The following is a 13563-nucleotide window of genomic DNA, read 5'->3' as shown; positions in this document are numbered from 1 at the left end:
CTGACCTGCTGGTTTACATGACCAATGGGCGGATGAATGTTTGCATATAAATGCTTTATGTTTCAAGAGTTAGCAATCTACTGAGCCAAAGATAAATTCTGGCTTAAGCTGTAAAGTAAGACACTATAATCAGCATCATTGAATGAAGAACCAAATCCTCCTCTGGGAAGTTCTGCAGTTCACCAACTTTAACCAATTGCTCCTTGCAAAGTCTTTCCCCAACAGGCAAGGGAAGACACAAAAACTCGTCTGGTCAGACATCAACCATCCGCACCCAGCCCCTCACCTCCCCCTATGCCCAGCACCACTGTCACCCCCATCACTAAATCAAAAATATGTATTTTAAATCAGAATATAGTTTGGCAACCAACAGCATTTATGCCATACCAAAATTGATTGCCAACACATACCTACCTCCCTTCTGGCTATGACAGTGTGCTACCCACCTCATTGACAAAAATTGGCAGCCAGCCTGCTCCGTCCCCCACTTCATTGTTAGTGGGCTGTCCTGCCCCCTCTCAGTTTGGAAATCATGGCCTAAGACACTCTCTTGAGCTGCCTCCAACATGCCGAGGGGAAAGGAGTAGAAACTTTGGCACCCTAATTTTAAAAGAGTGCCAGTCCATGATGTAAAAGGAAGACTATATTCTTCTCCAAATGTGGATACTGCCTATTTCCTTTATTGCAGTCATTAGCTGATGTCTTTGGCAGAGAACATGTTGAGTAAGCTTTTCCAGGATGGTTTTGTAGTCTTGGAAATGTATCATCCAAAACAAAAAGCCAGACTTCTGATTGTTCTCAGTTTGCACCCACACATTCACCAAGATACCTCATTTTTTAAAATTATTTTTTAATAAAGCAAGAGCCAAATTCATACTTCCTCTGCCCACTTCCCAATGGCAAGTCATTCCAATTTTTATTTTTATTTTTTGTCTATTTTCTTTCCCTTCCTCTTAATTAAAAGAAAAATTGTTTGTCACCAATAACCACTGCACTTCTCCTTTTCCCTTTTCTCTACCCAGCTCACTTTTCCTGCCCTCTACTTGAACAACAGATTAAAAAAAAAAAAAAAACTAAACTGAATTGTGAATAGTCCACAATTGAGATTTTAAGTTCAATATATAAAAACTGAATATGAATAGAATTTGACTCAACAGATAATTTATTTCTTTATAAATCTGAATACAGGGGCCAGGCGCGGTGGCTCATCCTTGTAATCATAGCACTCTGGGAGGCTGAGGCAGGAGGATCGCTTGAGCTCAGGAGTTCAAACCAGCCTGAGCAAGAGTGAGGCCCTGTCTCTATAACAAAAAAAAAAAATCTGAATACAGATGTGTTTAATGTTTATTATGAAGTGCTTTCAAGGAGAAATATAAAAATGTTCCTTAGGAAACTTTCATTTTGGAAGGTTGCATGCTCACGTTATGCCAATTTCACATTATGATAAGTAATAAAAATGAACTACCATAAACTCTTTTCTATTGGAATCAATAACATGAGTTTAATAGAAAATCTAGGGCTCCAGTTGCAACTTTAATCAATTCCAAAGTCAAATTTCAGATTATCATATGCTCTACTTAATGAGTAACCAGCTGGAGAGTAAGATCTCAACTTGATTGCAGCATGACATGTACAAACCAGACCACTAGGTTTTCTATTTTTAACACAGTTAAAGAGTAACAAATATGTCTTAAAAGGCCATGGAAAAGTACCACACAGCTGGGAGAACTGAAAAAAATAAATGCTTCCAATTACAAGTTAAGTTAATTTTGTATTATGAGCTTGATTTTTCCCTAAAATCTCAGGAGGATACAACAAAATATCAAGCTCTATTGATACAATAAATAACTTCCACCAACATCTGTATTATTTAAGCCTTGGTTGTCTAGTGTGAGGGACTAGATCAAACAGATTCAAGCATACCCAAGATTTTTTTAACTTTTCCCTAAGAATTCATCAAGATTTGAGTCCCAGTTCTGCTACTCAAGAGCTGTGTGACTTTAGGGACGTGATTCGGTTTTCTGGTCTCAGTTTTCTTATTTGTAAAATAGAGATAACCCACCCCACAGGGCTGTTATGAGGATTAAATGATAGAATATAGATGACATATCTAAGTCATTGCCTAGAATTTTGCAAGAATATCTATCGACAAAAAGATACTGCTTGTTGGAAGGAATTATTACCAAGAATTCAACATCTCAGTGTCAAAGATTCCCGGTCACAGCGTTTTCTTATTGTCAAAAGCCAATGCTCTTTATATCCTTTTATCAAAAATTAATGGTGTTAAAATTGCCAGAATCTGTGGTGGTAATTTGCAAACTGACATCCAAGTAGTCTAGAGGCAGTTTGACAGTTTCAGAGGAAAAATAATAAAAGTATTTTTACACACATTTGACAAATTTGAAGTTTAACTTATATTTTTCACAGAACTCCCACTATTGTCTTAACAACCATTCTGTTTTTTAAAGTTTTCACAGATTCTACAAGGACTGTATTCGTGAGTTCATCTCAGGTACAATGCAGTAAATAGGGTAAAGTTCATCCAAACTAACATTTTTTACATTATTTGGCATTAATTTTCATGTTTGTAAAATTTCGTTTTTTTAACTATTACATGGTATATATCCCTGACTCAAAAATATAAATCAAAACTCAATAGTGGTTCATTAAGGTATAAAATAATAATAAAAATTATAACAGAAATATTACCATTAAAAATTGTATCACAAGTCTACAGCGTGACTATAGAACTAGAATTGGTTCAAGGACATCTGAGTGTAATTATTCCATACAAAACTGGCAAAAGAAAGTACCACTAAGTATGCTGATTGATATCTGAATATAGGATTTTTGAGTCCTGACAATCCATTTGCTCCTAGTCTCCAGAGAATTGTCTGTTATGGGAATTTGTCAAGTATGATAGTTTGTGCCTTTGAAACACTAGAGCCATTTTCAGCTAAAGCTCCGGTAACCCTCCAGTAACCAAATATGTACAAAATAATGCTTTCCACTCTTTTTTTATTTTGTTTTCATTTAAATTCTTTTAAACTTTGTTTTGAAGTAAGCTTTCCACTATTAAATTGAGAAATCTTGGTTGCTAAGGGCAAAAAAGAAGCCAAACCTCAGAGGCATCATTCAAACTTTCATCCCTTATAGTAAAAACAGGTATAAGTTATAGTCTTAGTAAGAAGTTTGTGATAATAGCCATAATCAATAAAATTGATATTTTTCTCTTAGAAAGAAAGCATAATGAGCCATTAGCAAAATTTATCAAATAATGCTATTGAACTCTGAATATCTGGGATATAGCTGTGGAAGGCAATTACTATCACATATCCATGCTAGAAGATACTTTACTCTGTAGTTGCTCAAAACCACTGAAATTATGAGTCACCTCTGGCTTAGTCTGTATTCTATTGCTTATAACAGAATACTGGGTAATTTATAAAGAAATTTTTTTTTACAGTCCTAGGGCTAAGTCCAAGGTCCAGGGACCACATCTGGTGAGAGCCTTCTTGCTGGTGGGAATCCTCTAAAGAGTTGTACAGGGTATCAAGGAAGAGAGACCTGAGTATAGCACATTAACATGCTCAGCACCCTTAATCATGCATACTTGAATTCAGTGCTCTCTCTAATGGCACTTTATTTCCTGAACCAATGTACAAAGTACCAATTTCTCTCCCTTCCCCACAACCTGCACTCCCTGCCAACACCACCCTCTTCCACTTCCAGACCTGGACATAAGATAAGGAGCATCTGGACACTGAATCCTTTTTTTATACTTCTTTTTAAGTGTTAAACCAACATTGCAGTTTGCAGTCGGGTTGAGGGCTCATACTCATTTGCCAGCCTTTAAAAGTCAGTAGAACTATTTCCACTAGATGGCTGTCTTTACCAAGAACTGCAAGAGCTATGCCAGCTTGTGGCAATTTGCAAATTTTAAAGCTCAGCTTCCACAGAGATGAGCACATATGCAGCCATTTAGTAGGTTTACTCCTACAAATGGTCCATCTATGACTTTATTTTTTCACCCCCACATTGGAGAGTCAGTAAGTTAAAAATGTAATGTGCTTTTAAAAAAATAAAAGAGAAATTTTGTTTGTTTCAGGTTGAAATTTTTCTTAAAGAAATAATTTTACCCGGAAGCCTGAAAGACATATAAAAATTATCTCTGTATAATTGTTTATGTTGTCAGATCAAAAGGTACTTGCTGGTTATAAAAATTAAGTTGCTCTTTACTATTTGGGAGAAGAGATTGGCCATTGCTACTTACAGTTAGCATTTGTTTTGCATCTTTTCTCCAGGTGATAAAGGTATTTTTGAGTAAAAATATAATCTATTGAGTAGAATTTATTATATGCTACAATTTCTACTCTGACAATCAATGAAATTGTTTCTTCTCCTCACATGCTCTGTTATTTGCTCAAGGGTTATATTTTATAGCAGTTAGCTTTACTTTAATATATACATGAATACAATTCAACCTAGAAATACCACTTTTTTGAAAGTTTTTTTATCTAGAGGAAACATGTCCAAACATCATTTATGGTAGTTGGAATTAACTTAGGTATTCATCACTTAAAAAGATGGGTAAATAAAATGAAGCACCAGGAAGCAACATACTAGATGAATATACAGTGAGATGGATAAATCATTAAAATAGTGTTGATTAAAAAGTCAAGAAGCAGAATTATAGATAGTAATAGTACAATATCATCAATATAATTTCAAAAGAAAATGGAAAAAAACTATAGCACAATATCCACTGATGTAAATATGAAACACATAAATACACAAAAACAGTATTATATATATTTTCAAAGATGGACACATATCTAAAGACATATAGCAAACATATCAGGGGAGGAGAATGGACCTGGGGGTCAGTTGAAAGGGGAAAAAATAAAATAAAAAAGGGGATGCTGCCAAAACAATGGGGATAAAGTGCCACGAATTGAGGGATATGATTAACTCAATTTTGTGTATCTATATGTGATAGATGCTGCAATGTGCCACCCAGATCCCTCTCCAGGAATGGAGTATTTCTTTCCCCAGCTGTTAAAAGTGCTGCAGGAATACAGCCCTCAGCTCTCAGTCCTCTTTGAGGATTGCCGTGACTAAAGAAAACTAGCCCAACATCGTATCTTCTTCCAAGGATAGCTCATATTAAATGATTGATAAGTACCTATTTCCCTTGCCCCAACCTGGTACAATTTTGAAGGGCCATCCCAGATCCAGAGCTTGTCATCAGCTTGGTTGATTGGACTACATCACCGTTCAACTTCTCCCTCTCCCCAATTCTGCTTCTTCCCCTCCCTTCCACCTGTGTTGGTCTCGTGGCCCGAATGCCAGTCTCCATCTCAGAGACTAGCGTGTCTCCATCTCTTCTTCCCAAATAACCCAAGCTGCAACATGAACATCAACATGTGTTTGTGTTTGTTAATCTTCATTAATATATTTTTCCCTTTTGCTCATCTCTATTTTTCAAACTTTCTGCAACACACATTTTGCAAAAAGAAAAAATATGTAAGTTTTTTGTGAAATATAATAAAATATGAATGTATTTCTATCACCTTTAGCAATAATAAAACATGCCAGATTTTCTGCCATGAACATAAAATAGCTGAAAGTACCTCAGATGTTATAGTCAAGATATCCTTATTTATCAAGAAAAACTTAAAGGAATACAAAAGTTAAAAAAAAATAGGTATGCAACCAATTCCCATTAGATAGCAAGTTACAAAGCCAAAACTTCCTCACCAAATCACTTTTGCAGTTGCTGCACCATTCCTAATCTCCTACAACATCACACGTGGGCAGAGGTCACTTAGTAAACCTCTTTCATTCCATTAACACTTGTTCATTTAATCCACTTGCCCAGATTACTGTGCCCTGTGAGCTTTTAATGAGCTTCCAATCCTACAGGTGCCTACGTTTGACAAGCATTGCCCACAACTATCAGTGGATCTATGTTAGTTTCCTAAAGCTGCTGTAACAAAGGACCATAAACTGCATGGTTTATAATAACAGAAATTTATTATCTCACAATTATGGAAGCCAGAAGTCCAAAATCAAGGTGACATCACAGCCATGCTCTCAATGAGACTCTCTATGGGAGAATCTTGCTTGCCTATTCTAGCTTCTGGTGGTTGCCAGCAACCCTCACATGACTTTCTCCCCTGTGTGCCCTCTCCTCTTCTTGTAAGGAATCTAGTGATTGTATTTAGGTCCTACCCTAAACCAACATGACTTTATCTTAATATGTATCTTAATTATATCTGCAAAGATCCTATTTCCAGATAAGATCATATTCTGAGGTTCCAGGTGGATATGAATTTGGGATAGACACTATTCAACCCAGTACGGTCTGTCCTTTGCCTCCTCAAAACTCACATCCATCCCATGCACAAAATACAGTCACCTTATCCACATCCCCAAAAGTCTTAGCCCACTCCAGCATTAACTCTAAATGCAAAATCTCACCTAAATATCATCAACTCAAAAAGTTCCAAATATCATCATCTAAATCATCTAAACCAAGTATGAGTGAGACTCTGGGTATGGTCCATCCTAGGGAAAAATTCTTCTCCATCCACAGACCTATGAAACTAGAAAACAAGTTCTCTGCTTCCTAAATACAATCATGGGAACCCCTAACCTCTAACCCTAACCCTAACCCTAACCCTAACCTGTAACCCCTAAAACCTAAAAAAAAATAAATACGATGATGGAACAGGCATAGAATAGACATTCCTATTCCTAAACTAAAACATTGGAAGAAACAAAGGACTTACCTGTCTAAGGCAAGTTCAAGACACAGCAGGGCAAATTCTATCAGGTTTCAAGGCCTGAAAGGAATTCTTTGTTTCTTGACGCTCTGTCCTACTGGCTGTTAGAGGTAGAAGCTCCTTTCTCTCTGGCCTCTGCATCCATGGCTCTGCCCTCAGAGTCATTCTTCCTTCATTTTGTCTTGTCTTTGTCCCTTTAAGTCCAGGCTAGCAGTGTTTCTGTTGGTATAAAATTCTCAAAAACCTCATGAATCTTTTGTAGATGTCAAGGAGCTCCACATTATTAGATATGAGGGTTCTCCGCTGGTCCTTCCTGGGAAACCCCATCTTTATTGCTGGCTGCTACAGAGGTGGTCAATTGGATCCATAAGTCATACCCCTAATCTCTATAGGTGTCCAGCCATACCCTTGGCCCTGTTTCCAGAGCGTGCTATTTGAATAGCTAAGAATCTTCCAAATTATCAACTCTTGATTTCTTTTTTCATAACAATTCATTTCTTGATTTATCTCTTTATTCTCTTATTTCACTGTAAGCAGCAAGGAGAAATCTGCCTGCATCTTTCACACTTTGCTTGGAAATCTCCTCAGCTAACCCAGTTCATTTTTTGCAAGTTCTAAATTTTCACACAACAGTAGAATATAATTCAGCCAAGTTTTCTGACACTTTATGACAAGGATTACCTTTCTTCTGGTGTCCAATATCATATTCCTCATTTCCATCTGGGACTGCACTGGAAGCAAATTTATCGCTCATATTTCTAGGAACAATCTAATAGTGGTAATGTATGCTGTAAAATAATAGATCCTTTCTCTATAGCTCTTCTTTCTTCTTTATGAGCCCCCACCAGAATCCCCTCTAACTTCTATATTTCTACCAACAATCGCTTCAAAGCAATCTTGGCTTTTTCTATCATGCATCTAAAAATTCTCCCAGCCTCTCTCCATTACCCAATTCCAAAGCCACTTCCACATTTTTAGGTATTTGTTACAGCAGCACACCACTTCCTAGTACCATAATCTTTATTAGTTTCCTGGGACTGTGATAACAAAGTACCACAAATTGGGTGGCTTGTAACTGTTTAGGGACCGATAGATGCAGGTTGGCAGCACTAACCAGAGGAAAAAGAGTATCGGGGAAAATGCGAGGAAGCTAATGAGCACCTAGAACCAAACTTGCAATAAGCATGAATTTGAGATTAGGAACTTTTTTCCAGCCAGGAGCATGCACAGAAACTAGGAGCTTATGACCACAGGTAACATTTCCCTCATTAACATACATTAGCATAATAAAAATCACACCCACCAGTGGCAGGATAGTTTACAAAGGTTGTGGCAACCCCTGGAAGTTACCCTATAAGGATAAAATTAGGGAGGCCCCTTACCTCCAAGACCTCTCCACCCTTTTCTGAGAAAAATAATGACTATTTCACTACCACTTAGCATATCATAAGGTATAGACATAAAAGTAGAAGTGTGTTAAGACCCCAAGGTCTTCTCCACTCATGGAGACAGACCCATCCCTCCTCTGGGATGTACTTTCACTTTGTATCCTTAGCTTTGCAATAAAGGCTGCTTGTGTGGAAGTGCTTTGTGTCTGTCCTCATTCTGTTGCACGAGCCCAGCTTGCGATTCTTCCAAGCAAGGAGACAAAGGACCAGGACGACAACTCTCCAACACAAACACACCTGACAGTAACAACAGAAATTTAATCTCTCACAATTCTAGAGGCTAGAAGTCTGAAATCAAGGTGTTGGCAAGGGCATGCTCTCTCTGAAGGCTCTAGGGAAGGATCCTTTCTTGCCTCTTCCAGCTTCTGGTGATTGTCTACAATCCTTAGTGTTCCTTGGATTGTAGATGCAGCACTCCAGTCTTTGCCTCTGTCTTCCCATGGTCACATTCTGAGATGCTGGATGCATATGAATATCCAACACTTTTCAATCTGCTGTGGTCTTTTTTCTGCCACCTTCTTATTTCCTTTTTAACTCACTGTTTCCAAGCCCAAGCTGTTCAATTCCCTTTTTAATGAAGGGAAAAATAAATGTTGGCAAGAGAAAGTATTCTGTTTAAAGTTAAGACAACTGCTGTCAGATTCAGTCCCGTAGCTGCTTTAATCATACATATGAACACCTCTGGAGTTATTTGCTGTATGTTAGTTTGTTCGGGGTGTTGGTTTCAAGCTCCCACTGGTTCCACATCACCTTTTCTGGATTCTGTTAGCTAATATTCTATTTAGGAGTTTTATATCTATGTTCATGAGTGACATGGCCTATAATTTTCCTTTTGTGTTTCTGTCCTTGCCTGCTTTGGTACCAAGGTTATACTAGCTTCATAGAATGAGTTTGGGAGTGTTTCCTCTTTTTCTAGTCTCTGGAAGAGTATGAACATTGGAATAATCTATTTAATGAAAGTCTTGTAGAATTTTTCTGAACAACTTTCTGAGCTCAATGTATACTTTGTGGAAAAATTTTAAATTATTGATTAATTTGACATCAGAAAATCGATGAATATAATTCATTACATGAGCAGAACAAAGAAGAAGTGTAGGAAAAAAAGCATTTGATAAACTTGAATATCCAACTATGATAAAACTGTTAAAGAAGCATTTTATAAAATTCAACATCTTTTCTTTTTCAATTTTTAACTGTCAATCTCACTTGAAAAATTTAATATCTACTCATGATTAAAATTCTTAGCATAGTGCAAATAAGAAGAAATCTCTTTTATCTGGAACAGTATAACTACCAAAACATTACCGAAAATAAAATTTTTAAAAACATCATTCTTAGCCAGGCACAGTGGCTCACGCCTGTAATCCTAGGACTCTAGGAGGCCAAGGAGGGAGGATCACTTGAGGCCAGGAGTTTGAGACCAGCCTGAGCACAAGCAATACCTTATTTCTACAAAAAAAAAAAAATAGAAAAATTAGCTGAGCTTGGTGGTACCTACCTATAGTCCCAGCTACTCAGGAGGCTGAGAAGGAGGATAGCTTGAGCCCAGGAGTTTGAGGCTGCAGTGAGCTATGATGATGCCATTGCACTTTAGCCTGGGTGACAGAGCAAGACCCTATCTCAAAACAAACAAAAAACCAAAACATCATTCTTAGCAATAAAAAGTTAGGTGCCTTTTTGAAAACTGGAACATGACAAGCATACCTAGTATCCATAATTTTATTCAGCATTATATTTGAGGTCTTAGCCAACCTGGTAAAGCCTAGAGTTGGAAAAGGAGAAACTTCTTTGACCTATTCACATTCACAGATGATAAAACTGTCTAGAAAACCCAAGAAAAAGACAAATTATTAGAAATCAAGAAAGAGTAGCTAAGGCCAGGCGCGGTGGCTCACGCCTGTAATCCTAGCACTCTGGGAGGTCGAGGCGGGTGGATCGCTCAAGGTCAGGAGTTCGAGACCAGCCTGAGCAAGAGTGAGACCCCGTCTCTACTAAAAATAGAAAGAAATTATCTGGACAACTAAAAATACATAGAAAAAATTAGCCGGGCATGGTGGCACATGTCTGTAGTCCCAGCTACTCGGGAGGCTGAGGCAGAAGGATTGCTTAAGCCCAGGAGTTTGAGGTTGCTGTGAGCTAGGCTGACGCCACGGCACTCACTCTAGCCCGGGCAACAAAGCAAGACTCTGTCTCAAAAAAAAAAGAAAGAGTAGCTGGACATACATATATGTATGGCATTTCTATATCCCCCCAAATAATTAGAAAATATAATGCTAAAGACTTTATTATGAAATTTTTCAAACATATACTAAAATTGAGAGAATAGTATAGTGAACTCCCACATACCCATTACCCAGCTTCAGCAATTATCAACATTTTGCCATTCTTCTTTTTCTCTTCCTCCATCTTTTTAATGAATTACTTAAAATTAAAAATAGTGACATGATGTCATATGAACTATTGTAAACAAACGAAACATCACATCACTTTACCAGTAAATAAGTATGAGTTTCTAATAAATAAAGGCCTTCTCTTTTTACCATAATGAACACCATTTTAACATATTAACCTAACCAAATTAACATCAATACCTTAATATCATCTAATATCCAGTCCATATTAAAATGTCTCCAAGTGCTTTAAAAATATCTTTTTACAGTGGTTTGATAAGCCAAACTTTTTAAAAACTATCACTTATGATATCAATAAAACTAGGATGTGCAAGACCTATCCAAAGGAAACTATAAAACTGTATTGAAACTCTTTAAAGAAGAAAATAAAGGCCAAGCGCTGTGGCTCACACCTGTAATCCTAACACTTTGGGAATCTAAGGTAGTAGGATCACTTGAGCCCAGGAGTTTGAGGCTGCAATGAGCTGTGATGATACCACTGCACTCCAGCCTGGGCAACAAAGTGAGACTCTCAAAAAAAGAAAGAAAGAGAAGGGAAAGAAGGAAAGAAATAGAGACATATGATGTTCAATGATGGCAGGATTTAATATCCTTAAAATAGCAATAGTGAACTATAATTTCAGAGCAACTGTCATCAAAATCCCAGTGGGTTTTCAAGGAACTTGAGCCTCTGATTCCAAAATTTATATGGGAAAGCAAAATCTCATGAAAAGCAAAGGAGAGTATAGTGGGAGATTTCCCCTCACAGATATCCAAATTTATCATAAAGCAGTATTAGGATAAAATGATATTGGAGGAAGGATCTATAGATCAATCAATGGAATGAAATAAAGTCCAGAAACAGACACATGAATATACGGAGCTTGATGTGGCATTGCAGCTCTCTTCTTAAAGAGGAAACATTTACTAAATGGTCCTAGGAAAACTGGTTATCCTTATGCAGGGAAAAAATTTTAAAAACAAATTGAATCTGACACTATACCCCAGAATCAAGTCCAGAGGGACGAAAAACTTAAATGTAAAAAGCAAAAATTTAAACTTTCAGAATAAAATAAAGTATTTCTTTATGACCTTGGGGGAAAGAGAAAATTCTTAAGTAAACACATGCAGAGCCATAAACTCTAGAGGAAAAGATTTATATATTTAACTATATTCAAATTGAGACATTTTTTCACTGGGAAAGTGAAAATGCAAACTACAAACTGGGAGAAGATATTTTCAACACATACAACTGACAAACATTAGTATCCAAAATATATAAAGAATGCCCACAAATCAATAGCAAAAGGTAAACAACACAATAGAAGAATGGACAAAAGAAAAATCAGCATTTTACAGAAATGCAAAAAGACCATAAACATATGAAAAGATACTGATACTGTTTGAATGATAGTGTTCCCTCCAAAGTTCATGTTGAAACTTAATCTGCAATGCAACAGTATTAAGAGGTGTGACCTTTGGGAGGTGATTCAGTCACAAGGTCTTTGCCCTTATGAATGGTATTAGCACCTTTACAAAAGGGATTGCTCTTTTGTCCTTCCTTCCCTTCTACCATATGAGCATGCAGTGGGGAGATACTCATGGGAGATACTCAATTTCATTTGCTTATTCTTTTACATTTTCACCATTTTTAAGTACAGGCATGCTTTGGAGATATTGTAGGTTCAGTTCCAGACCAACACAATAAAGCAAATAGTGCAATAAAGGGAAGTCACACAAATGTTTTGTTTTCTCAATGCATATAAAAGTTATGTTTATACTATACTGTAGTCTATTAAGTGCGCAACAGCATTATGTCTAACAAACGTGCATACTTTAATTTTTAAATATTTTATTGCTAAAAAATGCTAAAAATTATCTGAGCCTTCATTAACTTGTCATCTTTTTACTGGTGGAGGGTCTCACCTCAACAATACTGATGGCTGCTTACTGATCAAGGTGGTGATTACTGAAGGTGAGGTGGCTGTGGCAACTTCTTAACATAAGATGATGATGTTTACCACATCAACTGACTCTTCCTTCCATGAAAGATTTCTCTGTATCATGCGATGCTGTTTGATAGCATTCTACCCCCAGTAAAACATCTTTCAAAATTGGAGTCCATCCTCTCAAACCTTGCCACTGTTTTATCAACTAAGTTTTATGGGATATTCTAAATCCTTTATTGTCATTTTAACACTGTTCACGGCATCTTAGATTAGATCTCAAGAAACTACTTTCTTTGGTCATAAGAAGCAACTCTTCATCTGTTCAAAGTTTATCATGAGGTTGCAGTAATTCAGTCACATCTTCAGGTTCCACTTCTAGCTCTTTTGCTATTTCCACCATATCTGCAGTATCTTCCTCCACTGAAGTCTTCAACCTCTCAAAGTCATTCATGAGGGTTGGAATCCACTTCTTCCAAGCTCCTGTTAATGTCAATATTTTGACCTCCTCCCATGAACCACAAGTATTCTTGGTAGCATCTAAATGAATCCTTTCCAGAAGATTTTCAATTTACTTTGTCCAAATACATCAGAGGAATCACTATGTATGTCAGCTACAGCCTTATGAAATGTATTTATTAAAGAAAAAGACTTAAAAGTTGAAATTACTCCCTGATCCATGAGCTGCAGAATGGATGTTGTGTTGGCAAGCATGGAAACAATATTAATTTCCTTGTACTTCTCCATCAGAACTCTTGGGTGACCAGGTGCATTGTCAATGAGCAGTAATATTTTGAAAGGAATCTATTTTTTCTGATAAGCAGGTCTCAACAGTGGGCTTAAAATATTCAGTAAACCATGCTATAAACAGATGTGCCGTCGTCCAGTCTTTGCTATTCCATTTGTAGAGTATAGGCAGAGTAGATTTAGCATACATCTTAAGGGTTTTGGGATTTTCAGAATGGTAAATGAGCATTGACCTCAATGTAAG

The sequence above is a fragment of the Lemur catta genome, chromosome 14 (assembly GCF_020740605.2).
Source record: "Lemur catta isolate mLemCat1 chromosome 14, mLemCat1.pri, whole genome shotgun sequence".
NCBI classification, from domain to species: domain Eukaryota; kingdom Metazoa; phylum Chordata; class Mammalia; order Primates; family Lemuridae; genus Lemur; species Lemur catta.
This window is presented reverse-complemented; position numbering follows the sequence as displayed.